General features: G+C 46.6%; 1 non-coding gene across 1 annotated transcript; it reads right to left on the bottom strand.

The window, feature by feature from the left end:
• Positions 1–3,302: 3,302 nt before the first annotated feature.
• TRNAM-CAU (transfer RNA methionine (anticodon CAU)) lies at positions 3,303–3,375 on the bottom strand. The gene has a single exon. It is a non-coding gene; the product is annotated as a tRNA-Met (tRNA).
• Positions 3,376–19,347: the final 15,972 nt, after the last annotated feature.

Below are 19,347 nucleotides of genomic sequence, written 5' to 3'. Positions count from 1 at the left end.
TTCTGACACACGCTACAATATGAATGAACCTTGAAGACATGAGGCTAAGTGAAATAAGCCAATCACAAAAGGACAAATATTGTATGATTCCACTCATAAGAGGTACTTAGGGAGGTCATTCATAGAGACAGACAGTGGAGTGGTGGTTACAAGGGTCCAAGGGGAGGGGGAAATGGCAGCTTAGTGTTTAATGGGTACAGAGTTTCCGTTTTGCAAGATGAAAAAAGTTCTGCGGATGGATGGTGGTGATGGTTGCACGACAACGTGGATGCACTTAATGCCTCTGAACTGTGCACTTCAAAATGGTTAAGATGGTAAATTTTATGTTATGTGTATTTTACACAATTAAAAAAGAAAAAAGCTAGGGAATTATAAAGATCAAATTCAGAATAGTAGTAATCTCTGGGGAGGGAGGTAGAGAAATTGGATCATAAAGGGATGAAAAGGGAGCTCCCACTCTATCTGAAATGTTCTTTTCTTCAAAAATAAAGTTCATCGAAATTAAAAATGAGTACCTCAAAGGAGACCATCAAGAAAGTGAACAGACAACCCACGGAATGGGAGAAAACATTTGCAAATCATATTTCTGGTAGGGGACTTATATCCAAAATATATAAAGAATTCTTACAACTCAACAATAAAAAGACAAGTAAACCAATTTTTAAAAGGGCAAAGGATTTAAATAGACATTTCTCCAAAGAAGGCATACAAATGGCCAATAAGTACAAGAAAGGATGCTCACCATCATTAGGGACATGCAAACCAAACCCACAGTGAGATGTCACTTCACACCTGCCAGGATGGCTAGACTAAAAAGGACAGACACTAACAAGTGTCAGTGAGGATGTAAGGAAATTGGGACCCCCATACATTGCTGGTGGGATTGTAAATGCTGCAGTTGCTTTGAAAATCAGTTTGGTAGCTCTTCAAAATGCTAAACATAGAGTTATCATATGACCCAGCAATTCCCCTCCTGGGTATATGTCCAAGAGAACTGAAAACAAAGGCACATAAGTTGAGAGCGTAATAATTGGGAGTGGTAAAGTAAAAGAATTCTAATTTCCGGGAAAGAAGGTAAAATGAATAGTAGCCTTGATAAGTCAAGGAATAGCATCGTAATTTCAAGGTTAATTACTAAAAGAATACTAAATCAGGGTACAGCTTCCAAATTAATAGAGGCAAAATACTGGAATAATAGACTGTAATGATATATAATATTAATTTATTATTTGTATTTATAATTAATATAATTTCATTATTAACTCATTATTAATTAAACAATTATATTGTTTAATTTGATATTAATCTATTATTAATATAAATAATATTATACAATAATAATAAAGCAACCCAAAAGAAGAGAAGAAAGGAAAGCAAAGCAACATCAAGCAGAACAAAAAGAAAAACCCTATTTAATGGTAGGGTTTAAATGGTAGATTTAAATCCAAATATATCAATAATTATATTAAATGTAAACTTAATTATATTAAATGTAAACTGTATTAAATGTAAAAAATTAAATTATATTAAATGTAAATTTACATTAAATTATATTAAATGTAAAAATTAAGTATAAAAAATTAAAATTTAAATTATATTAAGTTAAAAGTGAATTAAAATTAAATTTAAATTATATTAAATATAAAAAATATTAAATGTAAATTATATTAAATGTAAATCAGTAATTATATTAAATGTAAATTGGCAAATATATTAAATGGAAATAAAATTAAATTAAATGTATATTATGTCAGTAATTACATTAAATTTTCCTATTAATCTATAGAGATTATCTAACTGGATTAAAGAAATCTCAAGTAGATGTGTTTAAAAGAGACATTAAAACATAAGGATACAGAAAGTATGAAAATAAAGAATAGAAAAAGATATTTCATGTGCAAACTAAATGAAAGCAAACTGATGATATTATATTAACACTAAACCACATAATACTCTAAAATAAAAAACAACATTTGCAATAAAGGGGAACTCTTCATAAGTGTTCAATTCAGGTTCAATTCACCAGGAAGATAGAAGAATTCTATGTTTTATGCATTTCTTACCATAGCCTCAAAATATATAAAGAAAAATTGATAAAAATAGACAAATCTATCTCTCTCAGTAACCAAGAGTTCAAACAGACAAAAAATTAATAAGACTATAGAAGGTTAAAAAAAGAATACAGAAGATTTGAATAACATGATTAGAAAACAGTACAATGCATACAACTATTACAGAATACATATCTTTTTTCCACATACACAAACCATTTACAAAACTTGACCATATCCTGAGCCATAAATTTCAGAGATTTACCTCTGACAGAATATATTCTATGACCACAATGCAGTTAAATTAGAAATGAATAATAAAAAGAAAACTAGAAATTTCCCGATTTTGGAAATTAAGAAATCCACTTTTAAATAACTAAAAGACTAAATCACAAAGTAATTGGAAGCTATTGTAAACCGAATAATCAAAAACTGAAGGATTCAGTTAAAGCTATGGTTAGAGCTTGGCCATTCCTGGGTCATCAGTGCCACGCCCCACCTTGCTCTCCTGGGCCACGTGGGGACCAGCCCTGCCTGCCTAGGTCTTCCTGGCTCTTGAAAGCCGGGCCTGGAAAAGAGCGAAGATACAGGGTCTCCGGAGACAGCCGGAAAAGAACGTGGAGACATGGCCTTGAGAAGATCGGAAGTGGTCTGGGAGACTGATTTTCACAGATGTTGCAAAAGGAACTGAACCGCTCGGCAAAGCTGTGCCCATTTCCCCGCAGTCGCGCCAACACTGCGTGTTTTCCCACTTAGGGTTTTTTTTTGTGTGTGAGGAAGATCTGCCCTGACCTAACATCTGTCAATCCTCCTCTTTTTTTTTTTTTTTTTCCGCTGAGGAAGACTGGCCCTGGGCTAACATCCATGCCCATCTTCCTCTACTTTATATGGGACGCCACCACAGCATGGCTTGACAAGTGGTGCATTGGTGCGCGCCCGGGATCCGAACCGGCGAACCCCGGGCCGCTGCAGCGGAGCGTGCGCACTTAACCGCTTGCGCCACCGGGCCGGCCCCTCCCACTTAGGGTTTTTATCCTTGGGAGAGGGGATAGCGGTCATTCCTTGTGGATGCGGCTTGTGTTTCTTTTGCTACGAAGGAAGTTGAACGATCTGTGTGTGAACCTAAGCATTTACTGACACAGCCCTCTGGCAGCAACCTGCTGGGGACATCCATCCCCTTTGGGGGGGGGCATCCCTCTAAGTGGCGCAGTCGAAGGTTTATTTCCTTTAAACACCACAGCAAAACATCCGTGCCCTCTCTGAGGCTCGAACTCAGGACCTTCAGATTATGAGACTGACGCGCTGCCCACTGCGCTAAGAGGGCCACTGGAAAGCACGCCTTCGTTATCACTCAAGGGAAAGTACCTGCAGCCCCTTCCGCTGGCAGAGCCGTCTCCGCAGCGTCGCTCTCTCCCGGTGGAGACGCGGCGGGTTCTCGGCCTCCCGCGGGCCCGAGGCCGCAGGCCCGTGCGGAAACGTGGGGACATTTGGGGATACGTGGGGAAGGAGGGTCGCTCTTCCGGGAGAGGAGCGGTCTCGGCAGAGGGAACGTGCCCCCGCAGCCCCAGCCTGCACGGAGCGCAGCCCGTGCGGACCCGGATCGAGCGCCGCGGGTCCCCGGGGAGGAGGGGGGCGCGGTACAGCCTCCTGCCCGCGGCCCCCGGGGCCAGGGAGGGCGCTGCCCGGTGGGCTTCGGAAGGGTGGGCTGGAGTGGGCGTGGCCGACCATCGCGAGGGCGCGGCGGGTGCGCTCGGGGACGCCGGCAGCGCGCGCCAGGCTTCGGCGTACGGGTAGGGGTGCCGAGGACGGAAGCGTACGGAGGCCGGTGCACGTGGCCCTCCGCGCTGAGGGCGTCAGTCCCGACGGCCGCCGTGGCTTGAGCGCGCAGGAGAGGAGCTCAGGCTCGCGTTGCACACAAACGGCGCGTGTCCGGGTGGACGGAGGCTGAAGGGGGCGACACCGACTGCGGGTGGGCGCCAGGGGGCGCCCCTGAGCAAGGGTGGGTAGGGCCCTGGGGAGCAGCGGTGGGGGCTGGATGAGGAGGAGCCAGGGGCTCAAAGGAGTTTGGGGCGTGAAATCTCCAGGCCCTGGTGGGGTGGGGTGATGAGGGCTGGGGATGAGGTCAGAGAAGGGAGAGAAGATTGCAGAAGACTCTTGGATGTGAATTCAGTAGGAAAAGGGAGGAAAGAAACTATGGTTACTCTGGACTTGGCAGCTTATTCATTTATTAAACCCTGCGTTTTTGTTTTCTCTTCTCTTTTAAATAATTTTGCTTCGTCATTACATAGGGGCATCTCATCTCGAAGAGCAGGAGAGTAGCGCCATTCCCTTTGAGCAGGGTTTCAAATTTTGTTTACAAGAATGGAGGGCGCGTGGATGGATGGGCAGAACATATAACCGTCTCTAAGACAGCATTCCTTCCTTACTCCTTCAGGGAAATTTCTGCTGCAGATGGCCAGAAGGGATGGCTACCAAGAAATCAGTATCCCATCCCACTTACCCAGCGATTACTCTGGAATAGGATGACTGCCTTAGACTTGCCAGCTTATTCCTTCTCTCCGCCCTTGTGGAATTCTTGTTTTCACCAGAGTAACACTGTATTTTCCTATCTGGTCAGACTAGTCCCTTCTGCCCACTTGCCCCTTCCAGGGTTTTGGTGCTCAATTGGAAACAAGTTCCAGGTCCTCTCTTGTACAGCTGTTCACACTGATTCCCTCTTCCTCCTCTGATTTCCTGGGGCACTTGGTGACTGTGGTACATCCTGTGGTACCAGGTTGTTCTCATTTGTTTCCTACGTGTCAGTCCTGTCTCCTCCATTGACTGCACCCAGTCTTGAGTGGCTCCTCATTGCCTTTGGGGAAATATTCCTCAGGGCCCTGCAATGATAAGACTGACCCTCAGCCTCTCAGCTTTACATGGGAGCCCATGTGGCTCTCCTAGCAGGATGAGACTGGTCATGCACTGTCCTGCAGACCCATCCAGAGCCTTCCTGCCTCCCAGCCTTTGCTCCTGCCTTCCTCTCACCTATCCACTTATCCTAATCTGATGTCAGTCATCCACCAGCTCCCTCCTTCCTGGGCTCCTCTTGCACACTGGCCCAGAACTAGCAGAAGTTTCTTTCTCCATCACTTCTTTGCACCCTTACTCTTCCCCTGAGATCATTTCTCTTTCTTCAGGCAGAGGTTGGTTTGGAATTTTCTGGATCCTCTGCAGCAGGTACACAAGCACTAGTTTTAGCTTATTGATTTCTGAAATGTGCAGGTTGTAGACAGGACTATATGGGAACTCAGATATCTGAGGGTTTGGTGTTGGGGTTGGGTATGTGAAGTAGGATGAGTGGTGAGAACTGCAGGAGATGTGGCCAAGGCCAGAGAGGGGAGGACCTGTGAGAAGAGGCAGTTGTGACCAGGAAGGGGGGCATTGTAAGGAGTCGGATGTTGGAGACCCCATAGGACTTTGGTGGGGAGGGAGTGAGGAGCTGAGGGGAAGAGCAGGCACCAGGGAATGTGAGGGGAGGCGCTGGCCCTGCCTTCTCTCTTTCCCTGGGGGGTTCTTACCATCTTCTTCATTACAGAAATCTTTCTCTCTTCACGTTGAGCTCAGCTGTGATGTCCACCACAAGTCTCTCCCTCGATTCTTTAGTTCCATCCTCCCTCTATCCCCTTCTCCAGCTCTCTGCTCACCACAGATTTTGTCTGAGACACCCAACAAGTCATCAACTTCATGGGGACAGACAGGGGCATCTTCTCATATTCTGTTTCCACTGCATCCATTCCAGTGCCTCTTACATGAAAAGCCATCTCTTTCCATGTGTTTTTTGAGTCAATGATTTCAGGGACGCAGCGAGAGGAAAAACTGCTTTGTGTGTACTGGGCCTCTGATGTGACTTCATCAACAGGGTCCTGGGGATTCCACAGGGGGACACTGGTAAGAAAGGACACACCCCCAGGGAGAGACAGAGTCATGAAATCCACCATCATGCAGAGTGAAGATGCCCAGGACTCCGGACAGGGACGCCTGCAGTTTTCCAGCCCTTCCTCCAGGGGGCAGTGTTGCATTGCCTCTAAAGCCCAAATGCATTTCCATGGATGCAAAGCGGTCTGCCTAGGAGACCCAGACTCTGGTCTCAGCCGGACAGTGACTGGCTGCATGATCTTGAGAAAGTCTCTTCCCTCTCTGGGTTTGTTGCTCCTCAATGAAACAACAGAGTCAGTTCCTTCCAGCCCATTCTAGGACACCAGCATTCAGTAATTTCACCTTGGGCTATGGCCATGCAACATGGAAAGTGGGGATGAGTGCTGTGCTTTCTACGTCTCACAGTGCCCTTGGAAGACCAGGGCCTTGGAATCAGCTGTGCATGGCTGCTGGAGTGAGGCGCCTCTGTTCACGCAGGTCTGCCATAATTGGTTGTCTCAACCTGTCTGTTCCCATAAAACAGTCATCAGACCTGAATCTACCTCACTGGGCCACTGGAAGATGAAGGGAGATATTATTCTAGAGAGTGCAGAATACGCGCAGCCCAGAAAGGTAGCTGTGGTGACAGTTACTCATCACTTGGTGGTTTGACCACTCTGAGCTGGAGGACTCCTCCTGGCCTTGCTGAGCCCTCCCTACTCACTGCCTGGGGTGGAGGGTCCAGCTGTTCTGCTGGGGAGTAGGAGCAGCCCCTGAGCTGCCAGATGCCAGTCCCATCTGTTATGTTCCCCTGGTTCCCAAGCCTGGTGCACACTGGAATAACTGAGGAACGCTTGCTAATCAGCCACAGAAAAGGATTTATTTCCAGTATGAAATAAATTTCTAAGTCCTTTATACTTATAGAGCTGGTGGGAGCTAAACTAAGAAGGTCAATCTACAGGAGGAAGCAGTTTAGGCAGTGGTCTTTATAGTGGGCAGACAGTTTTTTTAAACTCCAAACCACAGATTGTTGTCTGCATATGCCCTCTTGGGCAAAAGGAAGTTCTTACTCGGGGATAGTATGGACTGTATTTTCTCAGTAGGTCTAAGGGCAATCATAGGTGGAAGGACTCGGGGGCACAAGAGGTCCTCCCAGGTGGGGTGGGCATCTTTGTCTTGATGTGATCATAGAAATCATGGAAACAACAGGTGGCCTGTGACATCCTGCTCCTTAGAAGAGAAAAGTTTCTTGCAGTTATTGGTGGGACCCCAGCTGTACCATCTGGGAGGTACACCGTACACTGGAGGCCTCAGATGACCCCTAGGAACTGGTGTTGGGACTTCTGGTCCAGGCTGGGCTCCTTCAGCAAGAAGAGAAAGACCTCATAGGTTGGCATAATGCTGGTGTCGGGAGGAAGTCTTACCCTGTTTTGGTGGTTGGGCCAGAGAGTTCTGGTCGTTGAGGGCATCTTCCAGGAAGTTTCTGATGAGTGCTTACTTCTTGGAGCTGTTTTGAGGGACATGGTTTGTTGATATTAAAGTTCATATGGAAAGTAAACCTGCTAGAATAGCAGGGAAACATCAAAACAAAAGACATTAAAATAGACTGTAAAGCCTCTGTAATTAGAACCGTGTGGCCTTGGCACATGAATAGACAGACCAATGGAATAGAAGAGAAAGGGCAGAAATAGACCTCAGTACAAATGGAAATTTAGTATATGACCAAAGTAGTATCTCAGATCTCAGAGGTAATGATGGACTTTTTAATAAATGGTGCTGGGGCAGCTGGGTAGTCATTTCAAAAAAGATAAATTTATAGCTCACATCATGTAGAAGAATAAACTCAAATGGATCATGAATACAAACGTAAAAAATGAAACCGTATAAGTACTAGCGAAAAAAAATATAGGTGAATTCCTCTTAATCTCAGTGTAAGGAAAGGATTTCAAACCATGACTCAGAATCCAGAGGCAATTAAATGAAATACTGGCAAATTGGACATGGCAAAAACCACCATAAACAAAGTCAAAAGACAACTGAAAAATTGAGAGAAAATATTTGCAACACATAAGACAGACAAAGGGCTAAAATCCCTAATATGTGGAGAACTCTTAAAAATTGAGGGACAGAGGATGAAATATTCAAAAGAAAAATGAGAAAAGATTTGAACAGACAATTCATATGCTCACACACAGATCAAAATGGTCCTTAATCAGATGAAAAGATATCCAAGCACACTCATAGAGACATGCAAATTAAATCAACCCCGACATACTCTTTCCCACCTCTCTGAATGGCAAAAATTAGGACAATTTTCTGCTGGCGAGGCTGTGAAGAAACAGGCACTCCATCAATCGCTGGTGGGAATGCAAAAGGATATGAGCCTTTTGGGGGGAATTTGGCAGGATCTAACAAAATTACAAGGCACTTACCTTTTGACCTGGCCACCCAACATTTACGAATTTACCCTGAAGATACATCTTCAAAAATACAAAAATCCATGTGCACAAGGTTATTTATTGCAGTATTATTTGTAATATTGGAAATAACTGACATGCCCATACGTAGGGAGCCACTGAATAAACTATAGTACGTCTACACAAAGGTGTACTATGCAGTTGTGATAAAAAATAAGGAAGATTTGAAACTATAAAACTCATAGAAGAAAATATAGGCAATACGCTATTTGACATTGGTTTTAAAGGAATCTTTTCGGATGACATGCCTACTCAGACTAGGGAAACTAAAGAAAAAATAAACAAGTGGGACTTTATCAGATTAAAGAGCTTTTATAAGACAAATGAAACCAGAATCAAGATGAACAGACAACCCACCAGCTGGGAGAGAATATTTGCAAAACATACATCTGACAAGGGGTTGATCTCCATAATATATAAAGAACTCACACAACTGAACAACAAAAAACAAACAACCCGATCAAAAAATGGGCAGAGGAAATGAACAGACACTTCTCCAAGGAAGATATACAGATGGCCAATAGGCACATGAAAAGATGCTCAACATCACTAATCATCAGGGAAATGCAAATCAAAACAACACTAAGATACCACCTCACGCCTGTTAGAATGGCTATAATCACCAAGACAAAAAACAACAAATGTTGGAGAGGATGTGGAGAAACAGGAACCCTCATACACAGCTGGTGGGAATGCAAATTGGTGCAGCCTCTATGGAAAACGGTATGGAGATTCCTCAAAGAATTAAAAATAGAGATGCCCTATGATCCAGCCATCCCACTACTGGGAATCTATCCAACGCACCTGAAATCAACAATCCAAAGAGGCTTATGCACCCCTATGTTCATTGCAGCATTATTCACCATAGCCAAGAAGTGGAAGCAACCTAAGTGTCCCTCGACTGACGATTGGATTAAGAAAATGTGGTATATATATACAATGGAATACTACTCAGCCATTAAAAAAAAGACAAAATCGTCCCATTTGCAACAACATGGATGGGCCTGGAGCGTATTATGTTAAGTGAAATAAGCCAGAAAGAGAAAGACAAACACTGTATGATCTCACTCATATGTGGAATATAAACCAACACATGGACAGAGAAAACTGGACTGTGGTTACCAGGGGCAGTGGGGGTGGGGGGTGGGCACAAGGGGTGAAGGGAGTCATATATATGGTGATGGACAAACAAAAATGTACAACCCAAAATTTCACAATGTTAGAAACCATTAAAACATCAATAAAAAAAATAATAATAAAAAAAATAAGGAAGATTTATATGAACTGATATGTGGTAAATGCCAGGATATACTGTTAAGTGAAAAAATCAAAGTACAGAATAAGATCTATAGTTTACATGTAAAAAAGAAGGGGTTATAAAAATATCCATGTCTCCACTCCTTTGTGCAAAAAGAAATACAAGAGGGATACACTGGAAACCATGAAATTAGTCACCTATAGGATGTGGGTGGAAAAAATGGGTGAATAGGAATGGGGTAGAGGAAGAAGGGTGACATTTCTCTTTGTGCGCATTTTCATATAGTTCTGACATTTGGAAACATGGTCATGTAGTTGAAATCAACCAGGATGTGGTGCCATCTAAAATGGAATAAAAAAGTAAGCCATGAACCTGACTGTACGCCAGATGAATAATGTAACCACACTGAAGGGAGTGGGGAAGAAAATAACTCCCCCATGTAACTTGTGTAAACAGTATTTCTATGGGATAATGTAAGGCTGAAAACAAAAGGAGCTGTACATAGATGTACTTTAGTTAGTAAACTTGTTTTTCGCAGGGGAATAGTTTAGCATTTTTGAAAATCTTTTACATATATTCTAGGATCAAGCAAATAAGTACATTGTGGTAGAGAGGCAAGTTTCTCTCTGGTGGAGAAAGGAGTTACAGATATGGAAAGGAGGAAGGCTAGAATGAATCCTTGGTGTTGGGTTGGAATCAAAGGTATCAGGGTGAACTCCTGGTCGCTGTAGTGCCGGGAAGTTAGGAAGTGCTCACAAAATGATGGGGGCATGCCACAGGGACACAGGAGCTACCTTGACAGTGCTCCCAATGCCAAGTCTGGGATAGTTTTGGCAACAAAATAACTATTGATAATAATGGATTATAACTCATAGAATAAAATTAAATATCTATGATTCCATTCTGATGTAAATAAATAATTGGCTATGTATCCATATATATGTATGTAGATATTATGTGTATATTATCTATATCCCTATATATGGAGAGAGAGAGAGACAGGATAGCTCTTTCTTATAGTAGATTTCTAGTTAATTGGAATGATAGAAATAGAAAATTGCCATTTGGCAAACAGCACAGTAATAATTATGACAGGCAAGAATCGTCAATGGGAAAAACTGTAATTCTTTTTTTTTATTTTTTTTAAAAACTGTAATTCTACAGCGGAGAAACCTGGCAGATATCACCTTTCCCGAGTCAACAAAGTTAACATCAGCAATAATGGTACATGTCGATGTGATGTACTGAGGAGAGAACATCAGTTCTGTGTTATTCTTGCCCCCAACGCACAATCTGGATTTATTCACAAGGAAATAGTAGATGAACCCACATCGAGGGACATTCTACAAAATTACTGGCCAGTGCTCTTCCAGAGTGTCAAGGTCATGTGAAAGTCAGAGACCATGGACTGTCTTGGTGGAGCAGTCTAAGGAGACTGACAACTGAGAGCCGTGTGAGATCCTGGATTGGCTCCTGGGACACGGAAAGGCCATCAATGGGCAACTGGCTAAATTTGAGTGAAGTCTGTAGATGAGTTAATGCATCAGTGTTAATTTTCTGGTTTTGATCATTGCATTACAGTTATTTAAGTTGTTAACATCTGGGGAAGCTGGATGAAGGATACATGGGAACTTTATTATTCCCAAACTGTTTTATAAGTCTGAAAATTACTTTAAAAGGAAAAGTTAAAAATCAAAAACAAATGAATAAAAATAGAAGCCCTCAGGCCTTACTTGGATTCAGTGTCTTCCAAATGGGCTTGGAGGATTGTACTTTTAACAAACTTCCTAGGTGTTTCCAGTATTCAGGTGTAAATTCCCCTGGATCAGGTGACCTTTAACGTCTCCTTCATTCATTAGTTCAAGAAATATTTGAATGAACAGTCAACCCATGTCAGTGGGTGGAAACAGAATAAACAAATGAATCAGTAAAAACACAGCAGGTGTGATGTGTGCATGGCAAGGGGCTGAGTGACCTGGGCTGTGGGTGTGGGCAATTTTATAAGTTTCCACGTCAGAAAATACATATACCTTCCATGCTGTTAATTTTTTTTTTAATCAAATGCTCCCTATAAATCAGACACTTTCTGCTTTAACTAAATCCCAAAATTCATTTACTCAAAACATGTTAATGGTTTTGTGTGCCAGTTACTGTGATCAGTGCTGTGGGGACAAAAATAAGAAGACACAGTTCCTGCCCCCCAGGAGTTTAGGGTTCATGGGGTAAGTCACACACTGGGAACTAACTCTTACAGGGAGCAAAGTGTAGTGAAGCTTCATGGGGTTTGGATTTGACCTGGGCTTGCTGGAGGGCGGGATGAGCGGTTGGTCTGTTGGAATGTAGGGGAAGGGAACAATCTAAGAGGCAGTTGGGAGGCAGCTTTGAGCAGGGACGACCGTTGGAGGAATGAGAAGGCTGCTGGAGATGGATGGTTGGATGGTTGAGGGGAAAGTTTCAGATTTTAGAGGACCAGATGAATGATGTTGCCGTGAGCCAAAACAGGGGAGCTGGGAGGAAATGCTGGTTTGAGAGAGAGGTAAGTCCTATATTTACTGCGCTTGGGTCTGTAAAATGCACCTGAGGGGCACCTGAGGACAGATTCCTGCTCTCCAGGATCCCACAGTTGGGGCGGGAGACCAGCACGGCCATGCTGAACTATAGAATAGTTCTAACGGATAGAATGAACTTAGTGCTCCAATGGAGGTACAAGAGATGAGCTGCCTGAGGCACAGGGGCCAGGGGCTTGGGGCTGCCTGGGTGTCCGGGGAAGACAGACATCCACTGGCCAGTGGATATATTCCACTCACCTTTGGAAAGGTGGTCTGTCGATCAAAGGAGAAGATGAAAGCTCAAAACAAAGAATTGAGATTAGCCCCCACCACTGTCAGAGGAGGAGTTATGAAGGGAGAAAGTGGCTCGAGGGTCGTGGAGGAGCCAAGGGGGAGTCCTGGGCAGTCTCACCTTGAAGCCATGGGAGTCCTGGGCAGTCTCACCTTGAAGCCGTGGGAGTCCTGGGCAGTCTCACCTTGAAGCCATATGAAAGCATGCTTAGCAGAGGGGTGCTTGATCCAGTAACTCGTTTCAAACCCCTGTTGTGTGCACGTGGGAGCTCTGTCCTCGAGTTTCTCACCTTTAATTCGGGGCACAAATAGAACCTATCTCAAAGCAGTGTTGTAGGATCAAATGGGCTCATATATGTAAAGTGCTTTAATATATGCACAGTACCCAACAAATGCTACCATTAATTAGGGGGAAAGAAGAGACTGAAGGAGCAACTCAAGGGGCTGCAGAAGATATCAAGGCGGCGCAGTCACTGGAGCCCTGGGAAGAACAGGTTTTAAGAATGGAGTCATGATATCAAGCACCAGCGAGATGCCGGGTATGGAACATGTGTTATCACAGACAATTCTCACTGTAACCTTATGAGGGAGTTTCTATCCTCATCCTCACTCTATGATGTAACAAGCTCACGGTCACAAGAGCATGACTTACATTTCCTGTTTGGATCTAGACCTTGAGGATTAAATGGCCTTTGAGTTAAAGGCCAGTTTACCTTGGAGATGGTCATTTTGAGGATGCCTTCCAAGGGTCAAGGCTCTACCAAATGCTGGTGACCTTGAGATGAACAAACCTTGAGCTAAGCCCTCAATGAGCTCCTGGGATGAGGGTTCCTGTAGCCCCTTCCTCCATTGCGCCATGTTCAATACACCCCAAAAGAGATCTCTTCTGCTCCCCTGGCTCAAACACCTTCCATGGCTCCTATGGTCTCCAGCCCAGGGACGGAATCAGCTCTACCCAGCAGTCCTCTGCCTGCTTTCAGGCCCTTGTCTGTGCTCTGAGCTACCGTCCCAACCCAGCTTTATCTCTCTTTGCTGCCCAACCTTTACCTGGTGCCTGATCACGCTGATCCCTTTCCTGCCCTATTCATACCCTCAGTTCATCTAGGTCTTTTGGCCTGAAATGTAGTCCCTTGAAATCCCTCCACCAGCCACTGAAATTTAACCCATCTCCCTCCAAGCCCAGCCTGCCGGAAGCCTTCCCTGGCTACAAATCCACACAGATCTCTTTCTCCTTTCTCTGCTTTCCTGGGTTTAGAGATGATCTCACAGTGTGATTCAAGAGGAGAGGTGGTACTTGGCTGATACCATGTGTCTCTGTCCTGAGTTATATGTGAGGATGGAACTTCCTTGGGCCAGGAATAGTATCTAAGCCATCTCTGAGATCCCCACAGTCCATGTGCTGAGAGCTATGGGGAAGATCCAAAACTCCACCAGACTCCTGCCACCACTTATTGCCATCTGGTGCCCAGGCCTAGCTCTGTGTTGGAGGAGCAGGGTGCTGTGGGAGAAAGAGCACTGCAAGTCAGGGGCTTGAGGTCTTTGCCATTCCGCCCAACGCATGGCCAATAACCTTGAACAAATGGGTTTTTCCCTCCAGGCTTCAGTCTCTGCATCTATAAACTATAGATATGGCATTGGACTGGACTCCTCCCAAGGGCCCTTCTTTAATATGCACACGATCTCCTGGAGATCTTGTTAAAGTGCAGGTTCTGATTCAACAGGTTTGGGGTGGGTCCTGAGATTTTGCATCTCTAACAAGCTCTCCGGTAACTGGATACTGGTGGTCCTGTGTGCCACGCTTGGAGTTACAAAGGTCAAGCCCAGTGGTTCTCAGCTCTAGCCGAAAAGCAGAATGGTCTGAGAGGTTGCTGCCTCTCCTCCTCTACCTCTTTCCCCGTGTAAAAAATTAAAGTTCCTCTGGGGAGACGCAAAATCGTGATGCTAGGGTTGCACCCTAGGCCAATTAAATCAGAATTTCTGGGGATGGGAACCTGGCATCAGTGTTGTTTAAAGCTCTCTGGGTGGATCCAGTGTGCAGCCCAGGTTGGGAACCATCTCTCTACCTCTTGGGCAGAGAATTTAGACAAATGAGCTATTTTCAGGTAAAGCTTTTGTTTTCTGCTGCCCCCTGGTGGCCATATTGTTCCCACACAGTCAGATTCGTAGCTCAAGTTGATTTCCCAATCCAGATAGGACTATCTGAAAAATAAAGAAAATGGGGCAGGCCCTGTGGCTTAGCAGTTAAGTGCGCGTGCTCTGTTGCTCGCGGACCAGGTTCGGATCCCGGGCACGGACCGACGCACCGCTTGTCAGGCCATGCTGTGGCGGCCTCCCATATAAAAAATAGAGGAAGATGGGCACAGATGTTAGCCCAGGGCCAGTCTTCCTCAGCAAAAAGAGGAGGATTGGTATGGATGTTAGGTCAGGGCTGATCTTCCTCACAAAAAACAACAACAACAAAAAGAAAATAACGCTGCTGCCCAGGGTGAACTGGCACCCCTGCTCCCCCAGGACCCATCCTGCATGAGTGGGATCTTCCACTGCCCCTATGCTGAGAAGAATTCCTTAAACAAGGGCCTCGGTCCCAGAGTCATGGCAGCCCGAATGAACTGGAAAACTCCAGGTGCGCCTGGGGACAGGGAGGATCCAGGGGAGGAGGGAGGCCTGGAGGAGCAGCTGAGACAGCCGAGCCAGAGGCAGGAGCCTGGATCCCAGCATCAGTGCCAGCTGGAGTTGAGCAGGCTTGCAGAGAGTGTGTACCCCAGGGCGTTGACATGTCTGTGTTTCAGGACAATGACGTCTTATACAAAAGCCCGTAGTGTGAACCGTAGGAAAGTAAAAGGTCTCTTATTGACCTTGAGGGGCTGGGGTGGCCATCAGAAGGCCTTGAGGCTGAGAAGAAAGGGGTTTTCTCAAAGGTCACTTAGTGGTTGAGTGGCAGATTCAGGGGGAAGGCCCAGCTGCCTGGGCCCACCTTGTGCTCCATCCCGGCTCAGCTTGGAGCCCTGAGTTTATCATCAGGACCAACCCCCTGGCGAGCTTCCTTGGGGCCTGAGGTCAGCTGGGCACTGTTTGCTCACGCACTGCAGGGGGAGGAATTCTGCCCAGAAGAACCGAGGCAGACCCCGAGGGCAGGGGAGGCAGCGCCCGCAGCAGGGAGGGGTCCTGGGGCAGAACCCAGGGGCTCACGTGGGAGCAGTGGCACCACCCTCCCCTGCTGGAATGCAGGTTGATCACAGCTGCTGAGAGAGCCCAGGGCGACCTCTGTCCTGGGACTCTTTATAAGCACACTTTTTATTATGCCCCTTTCCTGCTTCCAACCTTGAGTGGCTCCCAACTGCCCACTGGGAAGTACTCCTCGATGTGCTATCCCACAGACTCGTCCTGAGCCTCCCTGCTCCAAGCCTTTGCTCTTAACAACTCCTTTCCATCCCACACACGCAAATCCCGCCACCATTGCCCATGGGGTTCATATCTCTTCCTCCCAACTCCTCTTGCCATTACAGCCCGGGCCCAGTCCTTCCTCTGGACTTGCAGAGAAACTTCTCTTGGCATGACTCCTTGGCACGTTTTCTCCTTCCCTGGGATGATTTCTCTTTCTTAGGGGCAAAGGATGGTTTAGACTTTGCTGAATCCTCTGCATAAGAAATATTTCTTGTGTGTTGAATTCTCAAGTGTCCAGACTGGACAGGCTTGAGCAGGATTCAGGAAACCGAGTGTTCATTGGCAGGGTCAAGGTCTGAGGGCTGGGAGAGCCACAGGAATCCCACCAGACATGGACCTGGCCAGAGAGGGGAGCGGCAGCCAGGAGAGGTGGGTGGATTCTTGAGGTGGACAGCCACACTGACCCAGGGTGAGTTAGGAGGGAGAGAGGAAGAGGAAGCTGCCAGGACAAGGGACAAGTGAGGAGGGGCATTGGCTATGTCTGTTCCCTCCCCCAGAAATGCCTTTCCCCTCTCTCCACATCTGGTCTGTCTACCTCTATTTCCTCTTCCAAGCTCACCATGTCTGCCATTAGAGCCCGTATGATCCATTTTCTGTATACTTGGTCCCCCCTCACCTCCATCAAATCTTTCCTTCACTAAGTTTCCTTGGTTGTCTGCCTCACTCAAGAAACTCCACAGGGGCTGGAACAGTGTCTTGTTGTTTCTGGTCCCCAAAGTACCAGACCCAGTGGCTGGTCCGCAGAAAGCCATCAATCGATGATGCTGAGTGGACACATTCAGGGATGCAGCAAGAGAGAAAAAGTGTCTTGTACATGGAGGGCATGATTTTCCCATCAACAGGGATACTGGGTATTCCCCAGGGGTGGTCTAGAGCAAAAGGAGAAACTTTCCAGGAGGGATATGCCCTGAACCCAACCCTCAGCTTTCTTGGGCCAGGACCACAAGAAATCTGAAAGGTAGACCTAAGGTTTGGGTTGCTTAGCAATTAGACAGCAGGGGGCGCTCTGGCCCCCCCATTCCCCAGATTCCTATCCCTGGTGCCCTGGTCCTCTCTCTCTTGACCAGAAATGCTGACCCCAGGGACAGGATGCCCACAAGTGGAATTGCAGAAGCTCAGAGCCTAGGGCAGCTGGCTGGCTTCTCTCTGGGATGGATGTGGGGGAAGGAGACCCCATCTTCATAGCCTGCTCTCTATAGGGTGAGGAGTAAGAAGGTTCTGATGATGCCAACGGCTCACAAATGCACCGTGGCTGGGCCAAGAGCACAAGTCAAGTCCCTACCTCGCCACTGACCTTGACACCTTCACTTCCCCTCTCTGGGCCTGTTTCTCCTCCAGCATGTGGTTGAGTTCATCCCTTCCAGCCTGTCCTAGGGTATAGCGCATCCCCCAAATCGTTCTGAGCCGTGGTGCTGCTGTGCGGACCACCCACGCTTTGTGGCCCTTAGGGGACCAGAGTCATGGAAATCAACCTTTGCCTGCTGTGGGGACTGGTCCTAAGCTGGGCATTTCGCATCCCCTTCCCAAAAGCTACCCATGCACAACTGGGGGGATGAGATGTCCAGTCGAGGAAAGGAGCTGAGGACCCTTAGGAGATGAGCCCAAGGAGGCTCCAGAAGTGGGCAATATGATGCTTTTCCCATAAGCTGCCAAAACACGCCAGACCATATGATGTGTTGATTCTGGCTACACGAGTGTCCCGTATCAGTCAGAAATACCCAGAGATGGGGTCCTCTGATGGCTCAGATACTGCTTGTCCCAGAGCAGGGCCGGGTGACAGAAAGGAATAGCAGGGTAGTGGGGCAGGGAGCTTAGCTTTAAAACAATGTTTACTCATTTAAAAAAATTGGTCTGGAGCACGTATAGCAGAGGGGTAACATCTTTTAAGTCTGGTTGGCTGCCGTTTTTCTGAAAAGAAAATTTAGATTTGGGTACATATATTTGCAAACTAGAAGAAAAATGTGCCTCTGGACACAGTTTGCTTGAATGCAGTTTCTTGATTGTCACAGGCCTCCAGGGATGCGAAGGTGCCCTGCTGAGTGGCTTTCAACTAGAACTCAGTGCTCAGACTAAAGGGTGACCAGCAGGAAATGAGGACAGAGGAGAGCCCTGGGGCACGAATGTCCAAGCCGGGGTGTCAGTCCCAGCCAGAGGAGGAAAGTAAAGTTGGTCCCTGCATGACCACTAGCCCACCTGGTCCACAAGCAATCTCTTGCTATAGAACAAAAGAAGAGAGAGACTGAAGGAACCGAGGAGAGGTTTAATGGAGACAAAATAAGGAAATCCCAGGGACTCACCATTACTGTCATAAATTTCCAGTTATTGGCTGACTGCTGGCCCCTCAGCAGACCGTCTGAGTGGGCATGTTGGGTGACTGTAAAAGCACAGGGGATGGGCCTTGGCGCTGACTTGCTTGCTCCCTAAATGAGCTACTCGTGCCGCTGGTCATGTTCACAGGTGAGCTTGGTTTGAGATGACAAGATGCTGGCAGACGGGAGGCTTCCCGCCTAGAGCTGGAGCTGGGAGCCCCCCAGAGCGGCACCTGTGGAGACCTGCACCTGCGTAGAGTCGGGGCAGGGGCCCTCTTCCCCAAGCCCGGTGTCCGCGTCCACGTCCACGCATCTGCCCGGAGAGCGCTGTCCTGGTGGGGGCGGTGTGCTAGGGCCGGCCAGGCACCTTTGCTGACTTCCTCTCCCAGCGAGGGGAGGGCGGCTGAGGAGGAGTGTGTGAACCCGATGGAAAGCCGGACTGGAATCGGAGCGCCCCCACTGGCTGGGATCCCTCTGTGCGGTTCGCAGTGGTCATGGAGTTCCTGGGCCATGTCTGAGGCTCTGCCACTCACTGGCTGTCACCTTGGAAAAGTTATCTAAACCTCTCTGTACCCCCATCTCCTTCTCTGTCACCTGGTGATCATCAGTCCTGACCCGACTGGATGGCTGTGAGGTTTAAACGAGGTAACACGTGCCAAAGTTCTTTTGAGCAGGGTTTCTTTTATTCAGAAGGATTTAAAAAAAAAAAATTGGAATACTCCCTACAAAGAGTAACTGACCTCCATACCCTTGGGTGCCTGGTATTGAGGGAGGGTGTCCATGAATGGGCATCAGGGGTTGATGACTCCAAAACTGCAAAGCCTTGTATCTCTGTATGTATGTGTAAATACTTTTTTTTTCCCTAGGGACCCAGTCTATGGACTAAGATACTCAGAGGGGTCGTGACTCAAGATTGGATGCCTAGCTGGTTTCAAGTGCCTTCGTTCTAGACAGGAGTCTCTGAGCCTCGGCACTATTGACATTTGGGGCCAGATAATTCTTTGTTGTGGGGGGCTGTCCTGTGCATTGTAGGGTGATTAGCAGCATCCCCAGCTCTTCCCATGAGATGCCAGG

Source organism: Ceratotherium simum, chromosome 30, assembly GCF_057802395.1.
Source record: "Ceratotherium simum simum isolate JZ-2026a chromosome 30, ASM5780239v1, whole genome shotgun sequence".
Classification (NCBI taxonomy): domain Eukaryota; kingdom Metazoa; phylum Chordata; class Mammalia; order Perissodactyla; family Rhinocerotidae; genus Ceratotherium; species Ceratotherium simum.
Note: the sequence above shows the minus strand (reverse complement) of the source record. Positions and strands in the feature narration are given on the sequence as shown.